Source organism: Copidosoma floridanum, unplaced genomic scaffold (assembly GCF_036245765.1).
Source record: "Copidosoma floridanum isolate Cflo_tuat_1 unplaced genomic scaffold, Cflo_Japanese_pri ptg000004l, whole genome shotgun sequence".
In the NCBI taxonomy this organism is placed as follows: domain Eukaryota; kingdom Metazoa; phylum Arthropoda; class Insecta; order Hymenoptera; family Encyrtidae; genus Copidosoma; species Copidosoma floridanum.
Window position 1 is genome coordinate 7,952,154 of NW_028321881.1, and position 25,958 is coordinate 7,978,111.

The window sequence follows — 25,958 nt, forward strand, 5'->3', positions numbered from 1 at the left end:
ATCGCATCAGCAGCAGCAGTCACCATTGTCAATTCAACCGCTGCCAGAGAATATTGAGGAATGGACAGAAGATGATAAAAAAGAACTGGATATGAGAGTCCAAATCTTGCTAAAGCAGCAGGAGTTAAAAATAAGGGAAGGTGAAATCATAAAAATGATGAAAGTTCGGTTAAAAATAATCGAAAATAATCGGAAAAAATTAGAAAAAAAAGAGAAGCGTCAAGCTGCCCAGCTGAAAAAAAAAAAGCGATTGAATCAAAAGAAAAGAAAATGAAAAGAGAATATAAAGAAAATGAAGAAAATGGAGAAAAAAATACAAATATAAAAAAAAAAATATAGTAGTTGAATAGTGAACATTATATTTGTAATTTTGTAAGAATATAACTGTATTATTAAATGTAATAAATATTATTTAATTTTTTTTAATATTCAGTCTTTTATTGTAACATAATGTTAAACTTCTTTTTAGATAAGAAAAAAAACTTTTAAAATTAAAGTTTTACCGCAATTATTAATTAACTTTTTGTTTGATGTTAATACCTTTCTAATAACTATAATATTATCATACCTGTAATACTAACTTCTTGTAAAGTATTTACCACCACCCCAAGTCATCTCCTTCTCTCATTCACACACATACACACGTGCTTCCCACCCCTATTTAAATATGCTTTTTGCTAAACTCTGAAGGTATTTAAAGGAGTTTACGTTGACAGAGCAGTTCATTTTAACCCAATGACTCGATTACGAAGCTTCCTCCTGCAAGAAGTCATGGCTACTGTACAGCATTTCAAGGATTTGGCTACCTGCCTGTGGCAATCATACCAACAAGTTGTTGAAAGTAAAGTCAATGCTGCTCAAATTCGAAGACTGTTAGATTGTAGTCTTGTAAAATTGAAGGATGCTGATACTTTTAGTAAGAGTTGCAAATTAACAACCTCTGAAAAACAAAAATTTTAGGCAGCTGTGGCTTTACTCAAAACTACCGTACAATTTCTTTATGACCATTTGGAAATAGTAGAGGCGGAGATAATATTTATAGATGAACCTCAAGTTTTTGTGGCAGATAGTGAGCAAGAAGTGACAGCAGCAGTCAAGGCATTCGAAAATGAACCTGCAATTTTTATACCAGAAAGTGTACAAAAAGCAGGCCTTGCTATAAGCGTCCAAGGTAAAGGTGTGACAGAAACGGGCCCTACAACAAGCATTCAAGATGAAGGTATGATAGAAGCGTCAGCAGCTCCCGTTCTTCAGGATGATAGATCAGTAAATTTAAATGACGTTAATAGTGCATTTGACAAACGCATTACGGCAGCTTTGATCGTAAATTTAAAACACCTAGATCTAAGAAAAGTTTTTAAAAGACGCTAAACATCAATTTGTAAAACGGATCCATCGATCTCTTAGCGAATATGAAGCATTAAAAGTAAATACAGTGTTGGCAGCTGAATATATAATAGTTAAAGATAATTTTGAAAATGTAGATTTAAAATACTTAAACACAAAATCTCATGCTATATTCCAGACAACAGACTTGAATGAGTGGTTTGATGTGAATATACAACAGCCAATAGAAAAAAATATGGATGAGTTTAGTAACAAAGAATCAGGCTGGTCTTTGCTTTCAATTTTGAATTTAGTTGTGAGTATTATTAAACTGAATCCTATGCGAGGTAGTTCTTTTATAGATTTGCCAAGTTACATAAAAAACAAAAATGCTTGTGTGAATGTAGTGAACAGATATGTTTAGTGTTTTAAATGGGCTATTCTGTCAGCAATACATCTAACAAAAAGAAATCCAAATCGGGTCTCGAACTATGTCCAGTATGAAAATGAGTTAAACTTTGATGGAATTGATTTTCCTGTCAACCCCAAGCAAATTAGAAAATTCGAAGACCAAAATAAAGTATCGGTGAATTTATATTTTTTTAAAAAGAGGAATGATGTATACAATGTTTTTCCCAGTCACTTAACAATAAATAAAATAGAAGTCCATGTAAATCTTTTACTTCTTGAAAGCTTCTATGTAGATCATGAAGAAGATGATAATATGAATGAAGGTAATAATCATTTAAACGAAGAATATAAATATCATTACGTTTGGATAAAAAATTTATCCCGCTTGATATGTAAACAATTATCTAAACATGGACATGCAGTACATATATGTGATCGTTGCTTTCACTATTTTTCGTCAAAACAAAAGTTAAAAAAGCATGAAGTCGATTGCAAAATTCTAAATAAGTGCAAAATTATACTGCTTAATAGAAATCAGAAAGATATACTACAATTCAAAAATTTTACGTATAAAAACAAAGTACCTTTCGTTGTATATGCAGACTTTGAGTGTTTGCTAGAACCTACGAAGAGCAGTCGTGCTTATCAAAGTCATAGAGCATTCAGTATTGGTTATTTTGTTAAGTGCTCTTGCGACGATAGCAAATCAGAATATAAGAGTTATAAAAAAAGTGACGAAAAAGATGATAAAACACCTGCTAAGTAGTTTGTTCGTTCTCTGTATCTTCTTGCTCTAAAACTAGAAGAATTATACAAAAATTCCTACAAAAATCACAAATTTGACACTTGAAGAACAGTTTAAATATAATAAACCTTCTTTGTGTCACATATGCAACCAACCATTTAGCTTGGATGATATAAGAGTTAGAGATCACTGTCATCTGACTGGAAAATAAGTGTACTTTTTTTAACATATTATATCATGAAGCGTACAATATTTTTTTATTTTAGATACCGTGGTCCCGCTCATAACAAATGCAATCTTAATTATCAAGACTCGAGAATGATACCCGTAATTTTTCACAACTTGAGCGGATATGATTCACATTTGTTTGTAAAAGAACTTGCTACATGCTTCTCGGGAAGAATCCAGCTTCTACCACAAACAAAAGAAAAATACATTTCATTTACAAAATATGTGGAAGGGACTGATGTCAGTCTTCGATTTATTGATTCCTTCAAGTTTATGACTTCATCTCTTGATAAATTGTCATCTTATTTAAAGGAATTAAAAATATTGGAAACAGTATTTTCAAATGATGATCATTACACTATACAGATCAAATAAATTTATTTTAAAAAAAAAGGTGTGTACCCTTACTATTATACATCTTCTTTTTAAAAACTTAAGGAACGTAGGCTGCCATCAAAAGAAAGTTTCTACAGCAGCGTACTCGAAGCCCATATCAGTCATGAAGAATATGAACATGCTATAAATATTTGGAATACTTTTAACATACAAACACTTGGGCAGTATTCTGACTTGTGTTTAAAGACAGATGTATTGTTACTAGTTGAAATATTTGAAAACTTTAGAAATAATTGTCTCAAGGCATATCATTTGGATCCAGCTCATTATTACACAATGCCTGGCCTAACATGGGACGCGATGTTGAAATTTACGAATGTGAGTAATATGTGCAAAGTATTAAGATCGTTACACATATATAATTTATATAAATAAAATTATAATTACAGGTAAAATTGGAACTGTTGACTGACATAGATATGGTTATGTTCATCGAGCGTGGAATTCGTGGTGGTATAAGCCAATGTTGCAATCGGTATGCCAAGGCCAATAATTCGTACATGAAAGAAGGCTATGAAGCTAATGAAAGTGATAAATATTTGATGTATTATGATGTTAATAATTTGTATGGATGGGCTATGACCAAACGATTGCCTTACGGAGGCTTCAAATGGATTCAAAATGTTAGTCCAGTTGTATTTTGAATGTGGCAGATGATGGAGAAATAGGTTACATACTTGAAGTGGACCTTGAATATCCTAAGACTCTTTACGATGCCCATAAGGATCTACCTTTCTGTGCTGAGCACATCGCACCTCCAGCGTCCAAGCAAAAAAAATTGATGACTACATTATACGATAAACAACGATATGTGATCCACTATCGCGCGCTCAAACAAGCCGTTAGCCATGGTCTTCGCATAAAAAAAGTTCATAGAGTTTTACAGTTCAATCAAAGTCCATGGTTAAAGGAATATATAGACTTTAACAGTGAAAAGCGTAAGAATGCAACGAATGACTTTGAGAAGATGTTATATAAATTATTTAATAATGCTGTGTATGGAAAAACGATGGAGAATCAGCGCAAACGTATTGATGTCAAGCTTATTAATAAATAGGAAGGACGTTACGGTGCTGAGAGTTATATCGCTCAACCAAATTTCCACAGCTGTGACATATTTGATGAGCAGTTAGTGGCTATACAATTATTACGCACTGAAATCACCATCAAGAAGCCAATCTATGTTGGATTGAGTGTCTTGGACCTATCTAAGACACTTGTATATCAATTTCATTATGACTTTATGAAAAGTCAAATGGCAGACCAATGCAAACTTTTATACACAGACACCGACAGTCTTTTGTATGAAATATCAAATAACAATATTTACAATGTGATGCGTGAAAATATCATAGAATTCGACACATGGGACTATCCTATCAATAATGATTTTAACATGCCTCGTAGTAATGAAAAAATTGTTGGTCTTATGAAGGATGAGTGCAGTGGAAAAGTCATGTTGGAATTCGTAGGATTGAGGAGCAAAATGTATAGTGTAAGGATTCAAAACCAAAAGCCATTGAAGAAAGCCAAGGGTGTCAAGAGCTCAGTAGTAAATGCTATGATAGACTTTGATGATTACATCAAGTGCTTATGCGAAAATTCTAGTATGACTCGAGAACAAAAAAGTATTAGGTCACGACATCATCAGCTCTTTACTGAAAAAGAAACAAAACTTGCGCTCAGTGCGCATGATGACAAACGCTCTTTTCAATCTGGTTCTACTGACACCCTACCATGGGGTCATTACAGCATAGTGGAGAGGGGATTAGTAAACCAAGGTAAAGAGCTAGAAGGGGGAAAGACAGCTAATCTGATCGAAAATGAAGAAGTAGGGATTAAAACAGCAAATCAGAGTAAAGAAACAGGAAGAGAGAAGACTGCTCATCTAAAGCCATCTAAAATAGAGGGGGAAGTTGCAGTGGAGGGGCAAGCCACAGTGGAGGGGCTAGCTCCATATAACGAAGTCTCCCAGTCAGCAGAGCTCATTATACTACAAGCCAGAGGTTCAAATAGGACTGGACTGAAAAGACAACAAGAACCCCTATAGCCATCAGTAGTCGTTTCTGACAAGGTTACACTGAGTAAAAAGCCTAGACTTCACACAGGTTAGCATGATTTTTTTCAATTTCTTTCTTTAAAAAGAAAAAAAAAAAAATGTTGCAGATGTATCTTGCACAACTCAATAACATCGCTAACAAAGATTTTCTGCCGAAGAAAAAAATTTCTGACATGATTTCACACAAGAAATATATGGTGACCAAACTGAGCAAGATCAACACTAGATGGGCCAACAGTAGTAGCTAAGTTGGCTGACGATTTTCAAATATTTTTACCATTTAAAATATGCATAGCTTTGTATGATAATGATGACTTATATAACGAACTGCTGGATGCTGTTAATAAGTTTAGATTATATTTAATGTACAATGGAAAACATATTGTATTTTCTTATGATTAGGAATAAGTAAATAAAATGACAATTTCTCTCAAATTTGAATTATTTATTTCTCGAATACACTTCCTGTTACAGTTATAACGATTTTTGTCTTAATATAATATTCAATTTAATACATCATATTGAACAAAATTTCCTTACCACATTTTTTTTTAAATTGAAAAAGTTTTATTTTAATAATTTATTTGATCAATTATACAAAAAATATTTTTTTACTTGTTATGGAAAAAAGATTTTTTCATAATTTACGCTTATCAATCCAACTATTGTAAGTGTTGTTGAAACCCAAGCACTTCACAAAAACTTGCTGTCCACGTCTTCGAAGAACTTTTCCACCAGGTAAATATCAGAATTTTTTGTTTTTTGCAGTTCCTGCTCATAAAAACCTCCGGAGATAGGTTGATCTCCATAATCTTTGAGACGATACGTAGTTGGATTTGTTCCTGCTACATTAGTGATTGTAAATAACTCTGTAGACCAATTAGGAGTATAACCTTTTTCAAATACTTGTTTTATTTTGCTCACGCGTACTTCATCACCAACTTTGAATTTTGGTTTTGGTTTGCTGCTACGTTTGCATCTTTTTTTAAATTTTATCAGGACCTGAATTTCGTTTTCAGTAGTAACATCTTTTGGTTTCATACCAATTGTTTGATGTTATTTATTATTATATAATTTGATCAACGTTTGTAAAACATGGAACCATTTGTAATTGCCTTGTAAGCTAAATTGTTTCCACATAAGGTCTTTTAAAGTACGATTGAATCGTTCGCATATAGATACTTTGAGGTTGCTGTAGGTTGAGTATAAGTTTATTTTATATTTTTAGATTAGATTTTGAAACTTAAAACTGTAGAATTCCTTGCCATGGTCAGTTTGCAAGTTTACTGGCACCCTTCCGTCCTTTAATATAGACTGCATCGCTGTTGACACTATTTCACCTGTTTTTTTCTTTATCGGTACAGCCCATGCATACTTTGAAAAAACATTTATTACAGTAAGTATATACCTATGACCTTTGTTTTTACTAGCGTAAGGCTGCATCTCGACAAGGTCCGCTTGCCAAGTCTCATCTAAGCCACGCACGTCAAATTTTCAACGAGGATAATTATGTTTTGCTGCCTTGTGAAGTTCCTCGACAACTCGTTTCATGTGTTAAATGTCTAAATTTATTATTGTTGAATCAGCTTGAATAAATGGGAATTTTTTTTGTAAATTGTATATGAAAATTCGAATGCTATCTATTTCTTTTTCAATACTTATAATTTTTTCAGTAAAGTAAGCACGATTTACAGCATCTCGAGGATGTTTCGGTGCTGCAACATTGCACAATCTTTTATTATCTAAGTCATGCTGTCCATCTGCAGTAAGTTTGTATCCGACCCCAGGAGGACCTTGGGTACCGCCTTTACTCCTACCTAGTTTACGACTAAATACATCAACACTCATTGTGATACTGAAACAAAATGACTGCTCACCTTAATATATATACTCTGCCTCACGTAGCTCTTCAATAATTGATATTATTTCATTGTCATGACTTGGATTTCCTGCCGATCTTTCAGCTGTGGGTAATCGTAAACGATCCACAAGTTCGTTGGGATTGTCCCAGTGCACGTAATCTACATGCTGTGTTTTTCGGGCGATTTTGTATTGTGGTAATAATGATCCTCCAATTTTACTTGGAAAGCCATCGAACATAGGAGCAATAATTTTATTAAATTTATGACTGTTATGTTGCCTAATAGGTTCATTTTTATCAAATCCTCTTCTATGAACACTCGAAATTTTTAAAAGCATATAACATTTTTGCATATCCTCTTCCGTTGTAAGATTTGTATTCGGGTGTTTTTTATGAGTAGCTCTATTAATCCGTCAGTCATTTGAAATTTGAATTTGTTTATTGTAAGTTTATGATTATCAAAATATATTGGTAAATTCCCAAGTTTATATGTTCTATTTTCTTTTCGTACCCCATACATCAAATCCAATAACTTTTTTTGATTATTATCAAGCATCTGCAAATATGAGTTCCTCGATAAGTTTTCATTGATTTCAACATTATTAGACATATGTTGAATAGTTTCATTCATTTCATCAGTATCTTCATTCATATTATCATCACTTTTACTGGCAGCAGACTCGAACGACGTGCTATTATCATCGTTGGGTGGTTCTTTAGTTCTTGCTTTTGTAACATCTTTATTTTTATCGTTATTTAAGTAGTTATAGATTACAGATAAATTTCTTTCATTTTTCTTGGTTGTAGTAACAATTTCCTGTAAAGGATCTGTTATTGGTTTAAAAGTTTCGCTTAGGACTTTTTCAACTTCATCTTTTCCCAACTTTAACTGTCTGTACTTTTTTTTCACGGCCTCTCTTGCTCTACTAATTGATTAAGTACGTCTTTTTCTCGTTCATACATGTTGATGCTTTAATGGCTTTCGTTGGACTACAAACTTTTGCTATGTATCTCTTATATTTAAAGCAAAATTGTCAAAACCTTTTCTATATCGACCATTTTGTATCTGCACATCCTTGTTTATAACAACAAATCCATACCGATCATCATTCCAACAGCTAGAGCATAACTCTTTAAATTTAGTATATGGCATATCTGAATTTACATGATCATCATACACATGTCTCAAATTAACTTCATCCTGACGAAATAAAGCTAAAAAATTTACGTTGTCTCTCACAAGATGTTTTGGTACTTGAGCATATGACTGACAAAGATAGAAACAGTCTACATTTTTATGTCTTCCCATGCAGAAAAAGGCTTTCACATTATCTTGTTTTTCACAAGCTATATCATCGAAAATAATAATAGAATTTGGTAAGGCATCATCTGGTGAGACTACTTCTTCGCGTTCACTGAAAGGTAAGTACTTCACACCATTTATAGGTTCTAATAGCTCTTTTAAAAATTTGTATTTGGGTTGATTTAATGACTTTGAATATACGTATATATTTTCGAATTTCAGTCCGTTAGGATGTACTATTAATGCTAATAAGCTATTGGTTTTACCACAGTTAGATGGACTACAAAAAACAGCACGAATACTATCTGAAAGGAGCTCACCATGTCGATTTACACGCTTTTCTTGTTTTACAATAGCATCAAAATTTGGAACTTGCAATGTTCAGTCACAACCCAACCTTCAAAGTGAAATGATCATACATTGTAAGCGAGGATATTGTCTTGTAAATAAAATCGTAAATTCTTTACCTGTAGAAATTCATTTACCAGGTTATCAGTACTGTGGTCCAGGTACTAAACTTACGGAACGCCTTGCAAGAGGTGATCTTGGAGTAAATCCTCTGGATACGGCGTGCAAAGAGCATGATATAGCTTATTCGAAAAATCGATACGATCTTGAGACTAGAAACAAAGCAGATAAAATTTCAGCTGAGCGAGCTTGGCAAAGAGTTAAGGCTTCAGATTCGAGTATTGGTGAAAAAACAGCTGCTGTTCTGGTAACAGGTGCAATGAAGTTTAAGAGTAAATTAGGTATGTGTTTGGAACAGAAAAAGAAAAAGAAGTGCTGTATAAAAAAGAAACTAAAAACTACTATGAACACAGTTATTAAGGCTGCCTCACATCAAATGAATACTAAGAGCAAAAATGCTCGTAAAGTAATCAGTAGTGCTTTAAAAAGTGCTCGCAATGCAGTTAAAATGTGTGGTGGTAAAAAAAGTATTAATATTCCTCGTATTTTACGCGTTCCTGCTCGAATTGGTGGAGCTTTATCTCTGATTCCTTTATTTGCTGAGTGCAACTGGCGCTTTGGCAAATGGTATTGCAGGAATTATGAAGAGCGTTAACGCGGCTAAGTCTGCAAAAAAAAAAACTAGAAGAAAATCAAAGACATAATAAAACTATGAAAGCTATTGCGTTAGGAAAAGGTCTCTATCTTAAGCCTCATAAAACTGGATTGGGAGTATATTTAAAACCATTTGGTAAAGGTCTGAAAAAAAAAAAAAAATTCTAAAAAAGTAAAATTACCTTTAAGAGCTTTAACAAATGTAGATTTAATAAAATTCTCTAAGAGTTTGAAAATTTTTTTTTTCGTGGAGTATTTATGCGAAATGACTTACCCAGTGATTGGCCATGGTATCGTGAAATTGCTATAGTAAATCTTGACGACAAGAATGGACCTGGAACTCACTGGGTGGCGTATCGGAAATATGGCCAGAATGTTGTTTATTATGACAGTTTTGGAGATTTGCAGCCACCTATTGATTTAATGTTGTATTGGGGTATTGATACAGTTCAGTATAATCACAAACGATATCAAATATTTAACTCTTACAACTGCGGTCATTTGTGCTTAAAGTTTATGTCAAAACATATATAAGTACTTCAAATAGTAAAAAAAATCTCAGTTTTACGTTGACGGTCATGGAAGAAACATTAACACTTAGTTTGTCTGGTACTTCTTCTACCCTAGAGAAGCAATATTTCCCACCTATTGAATTATCACCAAAACACAAATATGTTCTTGGTTTAGTAGAACTCCTAACGTTCAGTTCAATTCCTAATATTGACGTAAATAACAATAAATTTTACGTGGGTGATCAAGTGGTAGTTATTCCAACTGGCAGTTATGAAATTGAAGATATTCAGTCATTTTTAGTCAATGTGTTACAACCGAAAGATATAAGTATCAGTATCAAGCCAAATAATAATACGCTCCATAGTGTTGTTAGGTGTAGTCATACTATTGATTTCAGACCAAAAGATTCTATAGGGTGACTACTAGGTTTTACTGAACGATTACTACAAGATAACTCATGACTCCGATTTACCTGTATCCATTCTTAAGATTAACGCATTACGAGTTGAGTGCAGCATCGCTAGTGGAGCTTATGTAAACGGAAAAAAAGTTCATACAATTCATGAATTTTTTTCTGCGGCACCACCAGGATATGAAATTATTAAAGTTCCATCACAAATAATCTACTTACCTGTCATTGGACGAGTTATAGATCACTTACAACTACGCGTAGTTGATTAAGATGGTAATTTAATCAATTTTCGTGGAGAAGTCATCACGATAAGATTGCACATTAAACCTTCATCGTAATGGGTATCATTTATAATCACAAAAAGTATATAAACAGCTTGACATATACTTCTGCGCTCAGTCAATGGCAAGCTTTTAAATCGTCGAGACGTCAGAAAGGACAACTGAAGCATCAAAAATTGACCAATCAAAACTTACAGTTTCTTAAAAGTCTTGGCTTAAAAATTAAAAGTGTAAACTAACGTTCAAATTGTTACCTTAAAGATAGATGACATTTTAAGCATTCAGTCCCCCGTTGCGTTTGATGAGTCTATCGCACGCTATGAAATTCATGCTCATCAACCATTTGCATCATCAACATATAATAATAGTGATGAAATTCGTATATCAGTTCAACATCAAGACCTATGCCTGCTACCATCCCGCAGTTCTTTACATATTCATGGAAGGGTAGTCAAAGCAGATGGTACTACGACGGCTGCAAATACTAAATTAGTAAACAATGCTATCCTTCATCTATTTAAAGAAATAAGATATGAGATTAACGCTATAGAGATAGATAAGTGTAAAAATGTAGGTTCGACAACTCTCATTAAAAACTGGCTAACGCTCAATCCTGATCAAGACGTATTAACTGAAAATGCTGGTTGGCTTGGTACTTCAAATGAACTTAATCTAACAAATAATAATGGCTACTTTGATCTTTTGATTTCTCTCAGTATGATTTTTGGTTTTGCTGAAGACTATCGTAAAATAGTTGTTAATGTAAAGCATGAACTTATACTCACAAGATCTAAAAATGATTTGAATGCATTTTTACAAAGTGAAATTCCTGCTGCAGAACCTAATGAAGTGGCAACTTGGAAAGACTTTAAGATTTTAATATTAAAACTAGAATGGCTTATGCCTTACCTTGTAATGTCGGATGCACATAAAATTCGTCTACTTGATTATTTGCAAAAAGATAAATTTGTATCTATGAGCTATCGAACTTGGGAACTTTATGAATATTCACTTTTACCTACTACATCGAAACATATATGGACGGTCAAGACGTCCAATCAGTTGGAAAAGCCACGCTATGTTATACTAGCCTTTCAGTCAAATCGTAAAAATCAGAGAGGTATTAATGCTAGCCAGTTTGATCATTGTAATATAAGAAATGTAAAACTGTATTTAAATTCACAATATTATCCTTATGGGGATCTCAATATCAATATAACAAACAATCATTTTGCATTGTTATATGACATGTATGCAAACTTTCAAAATTCATATTATGGTAAAGATCGTGCACCTTTGTTAAGCAAATATCAATTTCAACATGTTGTACCTTTGATTGTCTTTGACTGTTCTAAACAAAATGAGTCGTTAAAGAATGCTCCCGTAGATGTGCGATTAGAATTCGAATCTCACGACAATTTCCCTCATAATACATCAGCTTACTGCTTAATTTTACATGATCGTATCGTTCAGTACAGTCCCATTAGTGGGGATGTCAAAAAACTTATGTGAGGCTATAAAACCCGATGCATGACACTACAAACTTCATTAATCCGTTAACCACCATGGAAAAAGGTCAGAGCAGTTGGACTAGAGAAAAAGAAGATAATAGGCGAAGGCAAGAAGAGTGGAAAAAATTTGAGAAGAGACACGCTGAGGAATGGAAAGAAAAAGAAACTAGGCAAAAATCAAAAGATCTTAAATGTTGTAAAATCCTTTAAAAATAAAAAAAATCAACTTGCTCAAAAAGATATTTATTGATCAACATGTCTCATTAGCCAACCATTAGGAAATTCACTACTGATGTTAAATATCAAAAACTTTCAACCAAGGATGATTATGATGACAGAATTAAAAAATCTTGGCTGAAAAATTTAACAGAAAAGTTCTCAACTAACAAATCATCATTTCCTAAACGTGAAAATTATGAACGATTCAAACAATAATTTAAGGTTTTTATGTAGAAAAAAGGATAAAATGGAATACATCGTAGACATGCAAGGCTTTAAAAAGCCTGGCAATGATTACGTGCTTAAAGAATTAGCTGTTCTATCCGCTCCATCCGAATGATGCTGAAGTACAACTGTATCTTTTCAAAGCACCCTTTGCTTGGCGTAAATTATCACAGAAATATGAAGATCAAAATTCATATCTTAAACATAACTATCATGGACTAGCCTGAAATTCAGGCAATATAAAGTACACTGAGATTGGGAATATTCTACAAGAGCATCTTAAAGATGCCACCAAAATTTTTGTGAATGCAGAACTAAAACAAAAGTGGCTTGAAAGATTTGGATTTAAAGTCACTAATATGACAGATTATCCTTTGTTTAAGCTCCCAAAACAGGTTACCAGTTGCCCTCATCATAATGTAGCTTACAAAACCATGTGTGCTCTTTACAATGTCAAACGGCATGAAAAAGTTCTACTTATATGCAGAATGGGAAGATGAAAGTGATGATAATAAAGAGCTGTATACATAAATATTTAAGAATTATGTAATTCGTACTTTGTAAATTCTAATTCAAAACAAATTTCCTAAAAAATAAGAATAAATGTTTTGAGATTAACTATTATTTTCCTAAAAAATAAAAATCCACTCCTTGTCCTACCCTCTCTCATCGTACATTATACATTTTAAATTGAAAATCTTTATAAAAATATATACATACACGCATCGTACGTAAGTATTTATCTATGTATGTAGATGAACATGTATATGTGTACACGTATTACCTTGGAAAGGTAACACTTATTTGTCATACCTCACAGATATGAGCGTGTGGTTGAGGCTCTCATCCATACACATACAAAACAACACGCTCTCCTACAGGCAAACCAGAGAGAAGGAAGCTGTGCACAATCCCTAGCGCTTCGTGCAGAGTCGTAGCTGTCCACGCACGGTCGTGCACGTGGGCAGGGAGGGGGACGTGTGCTGGATTCGGCGTGTGCTCGTATCGGCCTAATCTATCTACTGTTGATGCCTCATTAATAAAAGTGTAAGTGTAAAAATAAAATGGAGGTGTAATGTCCCATGTCAAATACTCCATATTCAGTACTTCCAAACACTAAACTACGGCCTAACATTATCAAAAGCGAATTTCTTTTTCATCAACAGCTTTGAAGTAAATAAAAAAGTTGAAGACTAAGTCTAATTACGTTTTTCAAGCAAGTATAAGACTTGACTCAGTGATTAAGCTGCGCGTTAAAAGCGTGCATTTCAAGCAAATGCATTACTTAGTTCAATGACTTAACTAGATGGGAAAAGCTCATGCAAGCTAGGCCACTGCAGACTTACCTCGGAAGTAAAACAAAGAGAAACGAAAATAAAGGACGATTGGCTTGGGCTCTGTCGTTAAAAGCAGTTGCCTAACTATCATGATCACCACGAGTACTCTCGAGTAGGGTTAGAACCATCGTTACGATCGACCTTGTAAGATCTTGCGACTGCGTGCGAGCAAGCAGCAGCTAACTGACGATCATAGAAGTCAGTTGAGTTAGAAAAAATTAGAACTTGTTAAAACTTCGTACATGCGAATCTACGTATTTATAATTAATATTCTTATAAAATTTGAATATTTCCTACTTTACTAAGTTTAATACATTATCAAATAAGACATAATTCAGTTCTTAATTAAATTTCTTTTCTTAATTCAAACATTTAAAAACGAAAATTCCAGTTAATAAGAAAAACTTCGTAGCTTCAATTTATAAATTTAGAACCAAGCATAAATAAAGAGACCAAAGGTTGACAACGACTTTTACAAGGACGTAAACTGAAAGACAAATAAAATACGCCACTACTGCATTACATGAGACAGACACGTATAAAGTAGGTTAACATCAGTTTTACAGGCTAGATGACACACTAATACCATTTTGTACATATTGCTTGGTAAAATCTAACATCACAACATCAAATCAACGGCTTAGAAGAAAAGTATACTGTAAGTAAGAGCCAGTGAGATATTCGGGCCGATAGTACGGCTGGCATCTAATGAACAAAAATTAAATTAATTTTTTTCTAGGACAAACCTACAAATTTAGCTCTTCTATTAGAAGTTCGGACGTAACAGAGATACTTAAATAACGCTGAGTGCTACAATATTGTAGACAAATTCGTATTTCATATTATTCTTTCTTTACATAATCTCGACGAAGAATGCCAAAAAATGTCTTGTCACATAGGTATGGGTTGATTTGGACCACTCGCCGCAAAAAAATTTATAGGAAAAAAGTAAACAGGAGAAACAAAGGTTTTCAATTGCTTAACGTTATTAGGTGTTTAATAATGCGAACGCTTGGAGGAAGAGGAATTGCTTGACGAGTGACTCTGACAATCTATGGTGATCAAACTTGACCGACTGACGTTGACCGCAAATGTCCCTCGGCCAATTGGTTATCTCACACTAACACTTGCTAAAGCAGCTTTTGCGAGCATTTATTGGGCGTACAACTAGGTATTCTACTTGGTATTGAATCTGTTGACTAATCCCTGAGCCCTCTCGTCATTATACATGCCCCTTCCTAGATTCAAATATTACCCATTAAAAAAATTTGAAACAATTCATGCTGATTCCCAATAACCTTATTAATTATATATATCAATTTAAGCTCACTAGTACTCAGTTTATTGAACCATGTTATAGTCAAAATATAAGTAACGAAAACTTTTGTTTAGTATACAAGGTTTCAAAAGAAGATTTACAATCTTCTTTTAACAAAGAAACTTTAATACACACAACCAAAAAATTTTTTAATTCCAGACAAAACTGAAAAGTAATTTAGAAAAAGTACTAAAGATTACTGTCTTGAGATTTGACTAATTTGAAATCTGTTTGTTAAGTTCCGTATCATATCCATAGATATGTCACTTTTGTGTAAAGATGCACATAGCTGTAAAAGACGTTTTAAACTACCAAATCAAGTCTTGAGCATCTAATTGTGCATTAATTTTTATAGCATAAAATGAACGTCCTTATTATGGCTCTAACAAGTATAAATAACAGTATTGTATGCCTTAAAAAATATAGTTATAGGATAACTTGTTATACTATAGTAAGAAAGTAATAAAAGTTATTATAATCATTCTTGACTGTGGTAATATGGAACTTTAAACTTGCTCTTTGTGATAAAATACACCAGAAATTTTATTTACTAAGGAATGGTAAAGAAAAGGTTGTACTGGTATAAAACGACAATTGCTCATTTTTTATTAATAATCATAAGCAATTTTTTAAAAATGAAAAAAATTCTGTTTTTCAGTCAATTAGAATACAACGACTACAAAAAAATAATGGATATTCAGTATAAATCCGCACCTAAAAGTATATCACACCTATCACAACTTTTTATAGTGTTACATCTAAACTTCTATAAGTAACGGGTGGAACTCGTATATTCGTTCTACAAACAAACAAATTTAATTTTTGTTCGTCAGAAACCAGCCGTCAGCCCCAAGGCCTTATTTGCTTTTACTTACTTTTACTTTTACTTACTTAGAAATAACTTATCTTAATTATTTGAAAATAGTGCTCATGATTTGTGATCTGACTAAAATTGTTAAAAAATAACTGGGGCTACTACAAGACAATTGTAAGTATCAAACTTTATGTTTGCATATTATAAAATACAGCCGTCAGTTATTACCTAATGAGGGAGTATTAAACAATTAATCATCAGAGGACAGCATGGCACTGGGCTTGCTTACCCCCACTATTCAGTTCCTCACTAATCAACCGACAGTTTGCTTGTACAGTGTTGTGTATGTATATGTATGTAGGTATAAGCTATAGGTACGTCAGGTAAGCCGAGCGCCATGCTGCACTCTGGTGATCAATTTTTTGATACTCCCTCATTACATACAATTTGATGAATAGATAATGAATATGTAAACCATAGTTTGGTAATTTTAAAGTTGTATCTTTCTAATATTAAATTTTCGGTCATATTTCTCAAAACTGTATTTTAAAGATTTTTTTTATATTCCGACCTTAATTCAAAATACAAGAACAAAACTGATCATTTTTTTATTAAAGTAAGTGGTTTTTTTGGTGAAAAATTAATTATAAAGTAGTACCTTAGACTAATATAGTTTTTCACCACAAAAAATTTTTTCCACTTGTTTAGTTTTTCTCAACGCTTAACACTATTAAAAATGCTGTCAATATCGCCTGACAATCAGATCTTTGTCAGATTTTTTGAGCTATTCACATCAATGGTGCACTATCTAAGAAACATTTAATCATTTCCTATCTTAAACTCTACAAAAGATAAATGATTAATAATTATTATCCCTTTAACCTTTTGAAAGTTTGTAAAATTTTATATTATTGAATACTTATTTTCTTACATCACCTTCTGAGCAGTAAATAGTCGAGAAAATTTCTTATTAAAAAAGCCTTTTTTAAACAAATCTTACTTTGTTTATCAGACCCAAGATCCAAGGTCGTCTTGCGCGTGTGGAGCCTTTTTTGCCCAAACACGTTGTGCTTAACTCGCTTATAATGGCTGGGACATAGCTAAAAAAATAAAAAAAAAATACAAATAGACTTTTATATGTTTTTTTCAATAGTGCGATTTATTTTTCCTTAAAATCATTTTTCGTGAAGAAAAATTAGTCAGGATTTTAGAACGTTTCTCCAAAGTTCACTATAGTTTCAAAATGTAAAAACTGCAGGAATTCACAAGTAGCTCTATAAATTTTTAGAGTAAAAGAGCAAAAATTGCGTGACTTATAAGTAAATAAACATGTTAGGATGAGCATATATACAACAGATCCATTAGTAACAGTGTATTGTCACGTGGCAGCGTGGCGTAGGTACTTAATGCACACTTCACTGCCACGCCATTTTTGCATGCCAATGTCTTTATTTGCTTGTAGTTAACGCATTTTTTGCTCTCCTATTAAAAAAATTTGTGGAGCTCATGTTTAAGCATTGCTCTTTCAATTCCTGCAAATTTTATTTTTTTTAAGCCATCACGAATTTGAGAGAAACGTTCTGAACTTGTGACTCATTTTTCTGTACGAAAAAAGGTTTGCCGAAAAAACAAATGACACCGTCGGTAAGAGTAAAATAAAATCTCTTAATTTGCATTTTTTCATTGTATTTTAAGTTCTCTTGCAGCTGTAACAAGTGAGTTGAACACAGCATGAGCAGGTAAAAAGCCCAGTGCGCAAAAGGTGGCCTGCTCTCAGTGGATGCGACCATATTTCAATTTGCATTGTCTGACATAGAAGTATAGCTGTATATTTATGTTTGCACTCGTTCCCTGTTTGCACTCTGTTAATGGCATGTAACAAATTATTCTATCGTAATTGCTAAACTGGAGATGTATATTCGTATAAATATTTCCATTATTACTTTCATTTTAAATAGTAAAATTAATTTCACCATCATTATTATTACTTTGGCTGATAGCAGACTCAAACGTTTGTCATCGTCACTATTCTTTTTTTTATCCGTTTATTGCGCAACTTGTCATTATTATATGGATTATCAAGACAATTTTAAATTACAGAAGGGTATCTTTTTTTGTCTCCTTGACGAATTTCCTTCAAGGTCAATAATTGGTTTGCAAGTTTTATTAAGTTCTTTTTTATCCTTCTTATTTCTAATAGCTCATACTTTTTTACGGCTTTTCTTGCCATCACTATGTGACTAAGTGCATCTTTTTCTTGCTCTCGTATGTTGACGCTTCAACATCTCACATCATACCTAGGACAGAATTCCATCTGTCTTTTATATTTGTCGCAAAATTATCAAAGCTCTTCTAATATTAACTACTATTCATTTATTTTTCTAACTTGCTATCAAAAAATCTATATTTGTTATCATTTTAACAGAGATAGATTTCTTATTACAGGACATATCGTACTTCACATGATCGTCATTCACGTTCCTCAAATTCAGCTTATATTGACGAAATATAGCTTAAGGGAGTAGTGTCACAATGTATAGTCAATGCGTGTTCTGAAATACATTACGTGCTCTAAAACAGGCAAGTGAAAATAAATGTGGCAACGCCGCATGAGGCGAGAATCCTCTGTATATCTATAATATAAGTATAGATACATTCGGAGGTTATATTGTACGTCAACATTGAGTTGGTGGTGCAATCTCCGTTGCAACATCTTCACGGATCTTCAAATACACACTTTTAATTTGTTATAACCAAACAACGGTAAAGATACGGGTGCTGTTCTTGAAATATGATGTTTACAACATACTATTTTACACTATATTTCAATTTCAGCAAAGTCTGAAATTTTTTTTAATCGCAATCTGTAAAATACTGTTTTTCCAATAAGAGTCCGTGTTAAATAGATAATTTATTTCTGAAAAACGATGGAGCGAGGGTATTTGAAATTGAAGTATGTTATTATACATATAATTGTTAGCTTAAACAAATTTTTTCAATGTGTTCCTAAATTTTTGAATTTTGTGACACTACCCCCTTAAAAATTAATGTTACCTCTTACAAATTGTTTTGGTACTTGTGCGTATGATTGGCAGAAATAAAAGAAACTAACATTCAAACTTTTTCGATTTTTTTCATTTAAAACAAAGCTGTTATGCTATCTTGTTTTTTTGTATGCTTCGACATTAAAAATCGTAATAAAATTTGGTGAAATGTACACTAAAGGTAATACTACTTTATAATTGCTGTAAAAAAATATTGTATGCCATCCATATACTTCAACACTTTTTTTAAATACATGTATTTCAGTTGGTTTAGCGACTTTGAGTATACGCATACATTTTTCAACCTAATTTTATTTGGATGTACATTTAGCTCTGAAAAACTGTTTGCTTTGTTACAATCAGATCAACCACAGAATGTTACTCAAACACTATTAGGTAGTAACTTACTATGTTGATTCTAACACTTTTCCTGCTTCACAGCAGCGTTAAAATTTGGGACTTGTAATTTCACGATTTGATCTTTGAATTTTATGTTTACACAGTATAATGGTCAACTTACCACTAATGTATACTTAGTTAATAATGACAATTGCTTTGTATTCTAATTTTTAACATGTATTATGCAGGTTTACTGTATCAAGGCTTGAATATTTGCAACCTGTAAGCTAGACATACGATCAATTTATGCTCACAACCATGCTCCATCCTCTGAAGAGTGATGATCATGCGTCGTAAGAGAATACGTGATCTTCTAAATGAGCTTGTTAATAATAATTTATTGATAGAACTCCACTTACCTAGCTGTCAGTACTGTAGCCCAGGTACAAAACTTTCAAAAAACCTATCCCGAGATAATACTGGTATAAATCCATTGGATGCAGCATCGGAAGAGCAGCATAAAGCTTATTTGTGAACTCGTTAGAGTGTTGAGGCAAAAAACTAAACAGACATACTTTTAGCTATAAAAACTTGGTAAAGAGTTAAAGTCAAAGATTGAAGTTTTGGAGAGAATTCAGTTGCTTTAACGATAAAGAGTACTATGAAACTTAAAAGTAAATAAGGTGAAGAGTTAAAATATAAAAATGGGATGAAAAAAGTAGTACGAAGAAAAAACTATAAAGTACTTTAATATAGTTGTTAAAGCAGCCAAACAAAAAATGAACATTCGAAACAAAGATGCATGTTAAGTTATTGGTGAAAAAGAGCATAGCATAGAAAAAAGAGTTAAAATATTGATAAGTATTAATGTAACTAGGGCAGAAAAACAGCAAGTGCATGAAAATCAGAGGCACAAAAGGCAATATTGCTCTTAAAGAAAGTCTTAAACGTCTGTCATATGAAACTAGATAACATGTTCACCTTAGGCCATTGGCTAAAAAAGGTTTAATAAAAAAAGATCTTTAAAGTTAAGTTGCATGATACAGCTCTAACTAATATTGATACACGAAATTTTACTACGATTTGGAAAGTTTCAAATTCTAGTACAATTTTTGTAAGAAATCACTAAAGTACGAATGGCCCGCTATATAATATCGCTACAGAAAATCTTGATGATAAGGATAGATGTAGAACTCACTGGGTGGCATAATGAAAACGTGGTAATGGTGGAACTTTTTTCAAAAGCCTTGGTGATTTGCAGCCTCCTATTTATTTAATATTTTATTTAGCAGTAAATTAGGTTAAGTATAACAATCAAAAATATAAGAACTCTCATTCTTACAACTATGGTCAATTGTGTTTACGTTTCCTATCGCAAAGGTTGTCAAAAAGAATATAAGGTAGTGTGCAACAGTCCACTTTAGTTGAGGGTGACTAGTGCAGTAAAGTGGACCACGCAATGACGGCAGACAGAGGAGTTGAGGATACAAGAAACTAAATGTAGTTCAAACTTAATGTAAATTTTTTATTAAGTTCTAAACGTTTATTCAAAAATTAAGTCACGAAAGAAAAGCAAGACAGAAATCGTATTCTCAGATTGAATGATAGCTTAATTATTTCAATAACTGAATTTCATTTCTTATGATTAACAGAACAACAGTAAACATCATATAAAATAAACTTCGTGTGTTTTAACTATTAAAGAAAGAGTTGGATAATGAAGAGCTTTTTGTAATTGCTATTAAATTTATGAGGGATAATCTTACTACCAAGCAAAGCAATCAAAATTCAGATTCAACAAATTATATCAAATAATTAAACCAGCTTGAGTTACAAGAAAAAGTGTGTAAAACAAATAATAATTGACCCATAAAAGTTTTTGTAGAATCCTCCCTAGATATCACCGACCTAACTATTTAACCTTCGTCGGTCAGGCTTGTTTTTTTAAGTCTGTGCTTAGATACTATGCTATAACAAGAATTCAAAATACAACTCTATTTACACATGGATATGAAAAATTCACACAATAATGAAGGATAGTTACATATTTGAGATAAAATCATCACAGGCGAAATCAAAACGCACCACGACTCAATATTTCCAGCTTTTTGTAAATCGAAAACCAAAATTTAAATAAAAAATTAAAAAGGAACGGAGAGAGACAGACGTATCGTACATATAGAACCAGTACCACTGTGCGGATCTCAACACGAGAGCGCTGTTCATACGATCAAAAACTCCACAAATAAAAATTATTCCCAATAACGAAAAAACCCTCGATGGATGATGGAAAAAGCGGTCGGTAAGTCACCTCTCGGTTGACTGAGCAGCTGGGGATTTTCGCTTACCAACTAAAGGATCTCATGGGGTGAGATTAACGCTTGTCATGGACCTTTAAAAAAGAAAATAAACGAACGTACTTAGTTCCTTCCCACGAATCGAATAAGAGCTGTAGGAGCAATGCGACATCAGAAAAGAAAAAAAAATGTAAGGAAACACCGGAAAACCTCCTCCAAGCTAAACCACTGCGTACTGGGAAACTTAGCATAAAAAAAAGCCCTCCTTCGGGTCTGGTCACCGACTCAGGACCACCACTTAGTTGAATCGATTAAGCAACCAGGGATATTTAATGTCCTTCGTCTAAACTCATCAACAAAAGTTGATGGGAAGACGATACCAGAGTGCGAAGGGAACACTTACTATTTTAACTGTGCAGCAACGTGTAGTAACGGCGTCAGCTTCATGAGGTGATTCCCGGTTGCAGCCACGATGCTCTGGAGCTGTGTTGCCTCCGCATGAGCTCTTTTGGACTAAATGGCCTGCGTCGTCCCCTTCGAGGCTACCAACTCAAACTACTCTCCGGAGCTCCCTTTTTCGAGCTCCTCTCCAGCGAGGCCCTACTTTTGGACCACCGCCAATCGCCGCCATACCAGTGCGCGTTCCTCACAAACTCGATTCTTGCGCATTTTCCATCCTAATTTGCTTCCTGACGCTCTCGTATACACACAAGGTACCCCCTACACGTGTACTCCAAAGTGTTATGAAAAACGATTGATTTGCTCTTCAGCAGTCATTAAAGAATTCAGTTCCATCAATTCACAAAAGTAATTATAAATTTTACGTAGGTAATCAAGTGGTTGCTTTTCTGACCAGAAGCTACGGAATTCAAGACATTCAATCATTTTTGAATTACAGTCTGACAATACAGCTATTGTTATTAAACCTATGGCTAACACTTTTCGCAGTGTTTTTACTTGTATTCATCCAACTGATTTTACACTAAAAGTTAACACTATTCACAAAATCTTTCCAGCTGTACCACTAGGATACAATATTATTGAAGTGTTTTCCCAAATATTTATTTACCAATTTTATGACGCATTATTGACTGTGTAAGATTACGCATCGTCGATCAGAACGATAATTTAGTAAATATTTGAGATGTCATAACGGTGAGGTAACATATAGTTTCAGTCCTTACATAATCAGCAGTTAGTATGCATTTATCCTAGTAGCACATCGTAAGTTTTGACAAACAGACCGCGCACTTCTTTCGTGGTTTTGACGTGAGTGCGTAAAAAGTGCACGGGTCTGCTCCTCAAAACGTATAATGTGCTACTATGTTTATACTATACATACATAGGTTTAAGCGTGACGTGACAGTTACTTACTTATACTAATTTTTTACAACGTTCATATCCAGGAGAAGATTTCTTATTGTTCTAAAACTTATTTATGTATTTTTTAATATGATTTCTTCTCTGTGCTAATGATCGGCTTATGCAATATATCAAAAAATTGTCGTGAGATTTAAATTTCAAACTTACATCTACCAAAAGATTTCTCAGCGACTTTTGCTTGGAGAAATCAACGATTATAAGGGGTACGGGGTACATGACATAAATATTTATATTTTCTTAAAAAAAGATGCAGACTCCTTACAGTTGAATAAACTTTGAAAATTATCAACAATATTACATATTCCTTGATAGCACATCGTAAGTTTTGACAAGCAGACCCGTGCACTTCTTTCGCCGTTTTTACGTAAGTTCGTAAAAAGTGCACGGGTCTGCTTTTCAAAACGTACGATGTGCTACTAGGAAATATATGATATTGTTGATAATTTTCAAAGTTTATTCCACTGTAAGGATTCTGTACCTTTTTTAAAGAAAATATAAATATTTATGTCATACCGCGTACCCATTATAATGGTTGATTTCTCCAAGCAAAAGTCGCTAAGAAATCTTTTGGTAGATGTAAGTTTAAAATTTAAATCATCCGAAAATTTTTTGATACTCGGCATTAGCCGATCAGTAGCACAGAGAAGAAATCATAGTTAAAAAATGCATGAATAAGTTTTAGAAAATAAGAAATCTTTTCCTCGACATGAACGTTGTAAAAAATTAGTATAAGTAAGTAACTTTCACGTCACGCTCAAACCTATCATATACGCTCACATATACTTATTATTTGTTGCGTATAAGACATCCAAAATATATGTTGCAACACCAGCTGGCCAATGCTTAAATCAAGCTTCGCACTGCAATTAACAGCTCTGTTAGAATAAACGTTAATTTGAAATTACGCGCGCGACGCTGGGATGCTAGGCATTAAGCATGCGTAGGAGCTCTCGATTCGCGTGATTGATACATGTTTGATAAAGATACATATATTCAGTGTATAGATAACCGTTGCTGAGGCAAGATGCCTTATATTGGATATGAAATGTTAATTATAATAAATTCAAGTATGTTTGAAGTATTTATTTCCCCCGGCTCATTTATTTTTAACATGGTAGCAGAGGTCCGTGATTTAAGTTGTCTTCTTCGCTCTTTTTTTAATTTTTCACGTCTCTCTTCGGAGGCACGAGACAATCACTTGTAAGTGTGACTAAAATTAAAAATGGATAAAAAATATCTGAAGTATCAAAAAGATTCGTATAAAACGTGAGCGGTGATATATTCCACAAGTGTTTCAGTGCAAAATTTATTGAGATGCAAAAGGATTTAAAAGTTTTATAAAAGAGGAAGTTCGGCACGTGTTTAGTGGAAAGAACTGTAAGGGCAATGTTCAAGTATAGGTAAATGGAAAATATACAAAGAAAAGAAAGAACTGAATAGGTTGACAACGAGAAAATCTTAAAAGAGATAAGCAGTGCTAATTTTGAGTAAAGAAAGGAAGACAGAGACTACGTGAGAAGGAATTTTTTTGAAAATTGTAAAAAACGTGCTGTGTACATTAAAAGTAGTCGAAATCGAAAAAGAAGAAAATAAGATGGCGGACAATATTAAATTCATGTTATCAATTTTTGATGGTAGTAATTATAGTTTGTGGAAAAAAGAATATTGATGTATTTGAGGTTAAGAAAATGTCAAGATATAATTAATCAAGAAACAAGAAATCAAAATGAAACAGAATCAGCTTGTGAAAAAAAAGATTTGAAAGTGATGAATTATAAATGTAGAGCATTAACTGTAGATCAATTTAAATTGATACATGAGGAAACAAACTCGTATTAGATTATTAAAAAATTAGATAAGTAATACTTAAGAGAATCAACAGCATTGCAAATATGTTTGAGAAATAGATTAAAATCAAGTTGAGTGATTTTGAAAAACCTAGTGATTTTTTAGCGAATTTGAAAAGGTAATAATTGAATTAAAAAATGCTGGAGCAACGGTTAATGAAAAGAAAAAGGTTAATTATTCACTAAGAATATTACTTTCCACATTGCAACATATTGGTAATGTAATATACGTTTTAAAAGAAGAGGAACAAACAGTTGAATATGTAAGAAACAAATTAAAATATACGAGATAAAAGATCAAACATACAAAAAATAAATATAATAGTGGAAATTCAAGTGTTTTTTAAGTGGAAAAGAGAAAAAATAAAAACTGTTATAAGTGTGGTAAGGCAGGACATTTTCAAAGTCAATGTTACAATAACAACTACAATCAACGACAAAACACATCAAGAGCATCGTGGACTGAGATTTCAAATGTAAATAGAGGAAGAAGTAATCAACAGCGAAGAGGTGGGCGAGATCAGTTCGGCCACCAACAACAGCAAAACTCTCACAACAACAACAGAAGCCATGGCAAAGTACAGCGTGGTCATGGTAAATATCTACAGTGGCAGAATTAACATTGACCACAACAACATCATCAAGATAACAGTGCCAATTATGGTAGAAGCGATAGCGAAAATCAAAGTGCTAACAAATACTTAATTTGTACAATTTTAGATAACAATGTAAGTATTAATAAGAATTAAAATCTTTCCAATTATGAAAAGAATAATTGTAGTAATCAAATTGAATACATTTTAGATAGTGGTTGTACTGATTATGTTATTAATAACATAAACTATTTTTCCGAATATATAAATCTACAAAATCCAATCAAGGTTAAAATAGGCGATGGAAAAACTTTTAAAGCTACAGAAACAGGAAATATAATCTATTAGTCAAACTAAATGATAAGATCAAAGAAGTCAATACAAAAGACGTTTACTACATTGAAAAAACGGATAAAAATCTAATGAGTGTTGGT